The sequence below is a fragment of the Pteropus vampyrus genome, unplaced genomic scaffold (genome assembly GCF_000151845.1).
Source record: "Pteropus vampyrus isolate Shadow unplaced genomic scaffold, Pvam_2.0 Scaffold111, whole genome shotgun sequence".
NCBI classification, from domain to species: domain Eukaryota; kingdom Metazoa; phylum Chordata; class Mammalia; order Chiroptera; family Pteropodidae; genus Pteropus; species Pteropus vampyrus.
This window is the reverse complement of record NW_011888892.1, coordinates 48,858-50,347: the sequence shown is the minus strand read 5'-3', so window position 1 is coordinate 50,347 and position 1,490 is coordinate 48,858. Positions and strand designations below refer to the sequence as shown.

General features: G+C 44.0%; 1 protein-coding gene across 1 annotated transcript in view; it reads right to left on the bottom strand.

Moving 5' to 3' along the window:
- ACADSB (acyl-CoA dehydrogenase short/branched chain) overlaps nt 1–1,490 on the bottom strand; it is a 25,173-nt gene that overhangs the window by 1,517 nt on the left and 22,166 nt on the right. The gene's annotated exons all lie outside the window — the stretch shown is intronic.

The following is a 1,490-nucleotide window of genomic DNA, read 5'->3' as shown; positions in this document are numbered from 1 at the left end:
ACCGACTAAGAGTACGAAGATAACTTCTGAGAACATGGTTTAAATCTACTCACAAAAGTGAAGTCCAGGTAAAAACGGGTGAGAAGAGCAGGCGCCGAGGGTGAGGGGGGCTGCACAGGTGCTCACCCCCGCCCAGCCCTTCGGTGCTGTGGAGCAGTGGCTCATGGGAATTATTTTCCAAGGAACTTGAAACACTGTGTAGATGGGAGGAGTGAGCCAATCGGGCTGCACAGGCTACAAATGAAGTTAACAGAGAATCATGACCCAAGTTCCTAGGGCAGGCCTCTCCCTCTCCCTCTCCCTCTCCCTCTCCCTCTCCCTCATGTGACATTTGATGGAAGAGGCAATCATTTAATCAGGGTTGGCAAACTCTTCCTTAAAGGTCAGACGGTAAATACTTTAGGCTTTGTGGGCAAGAGGCAAAACTGAGGCTATCGTGTACATGTTTATATACCGTTTAAAATGTAAAAATAAGTTATAGTTTGCAGGTGACGACAAAAAGAGCCAGGGGTCCACGGGCCACAGTGTGCTCAGCCAATTTCCACAATGGACCTGGGTCCTACGACTTGCGTAGAAGTTTTGTATTTTCTTTTTTTGCTGGAAACAAATGACTATCTCAGGTCAAATCACATGAAATCAAATTACAGTAAAAACAACATGCTAATCCTGAGGTCAGTACGAGAGGCCCCGCTGACGAAGCCCCGCCTGGCAAAGCAGGACACGCACTGCTTCGTGGGGGGCAGACACTGACGCTTGGTCGGCGCTGCTTACACACAGAGGTCGAACCTTCGAGGGGTTCGGTTTCAGATCCCTTTTCGCTGCCCTCTGTGTCAGAGCCTAGTCTCCTGCGTGGCTGAATGGAGCTGCCTATTTGGCTGTGGCTATTTGAGAAAAGTAGAAAAATCAGTTAAAGGAAAATGATGCACAAAAGTGAAAAACTTCAGGAACCTTATAGGTAGCTTTATTTTTCAATCGCACAGGTACTATTACATTTCGTCACTACTATTATATCCCATTATAAAAATTCAAACAGTATAGACGATGCCAGGGACCCCACAGCTACCTTCCTGGCCCCGCACAGCCCCCAGTGTAGTTACTGGTGTGGCTACCAGACCTTCTGAATTTATTCTAAGAATTCATATATATGCTTAGACTTACAGAAATACATAGGTTTTTACTATTCTGCACAAATATTGTTCAATTTGTAATTTTTTAAAACAAGATAATTTACTGATGATTGTCAGTATGTGGACTATATTCTCTTAAGTCGCTGCATAGGATCGTACAGTATTTCCATGATTTATTCACTATTTCTAATTTTTCACTACTACAAACTCCGACTTCCCGTCCCCCTCTCAGACACGCTGAGAGGGCCTGGCTCCCCATAACCTCACTGACAATTTGTAATTTATATTTTTCTTTTTAAATGAACCACTTATCTAAAGTTATGCTTAGCTTTCTTTACCTCTCGTTGTGTTATTTACTTATTG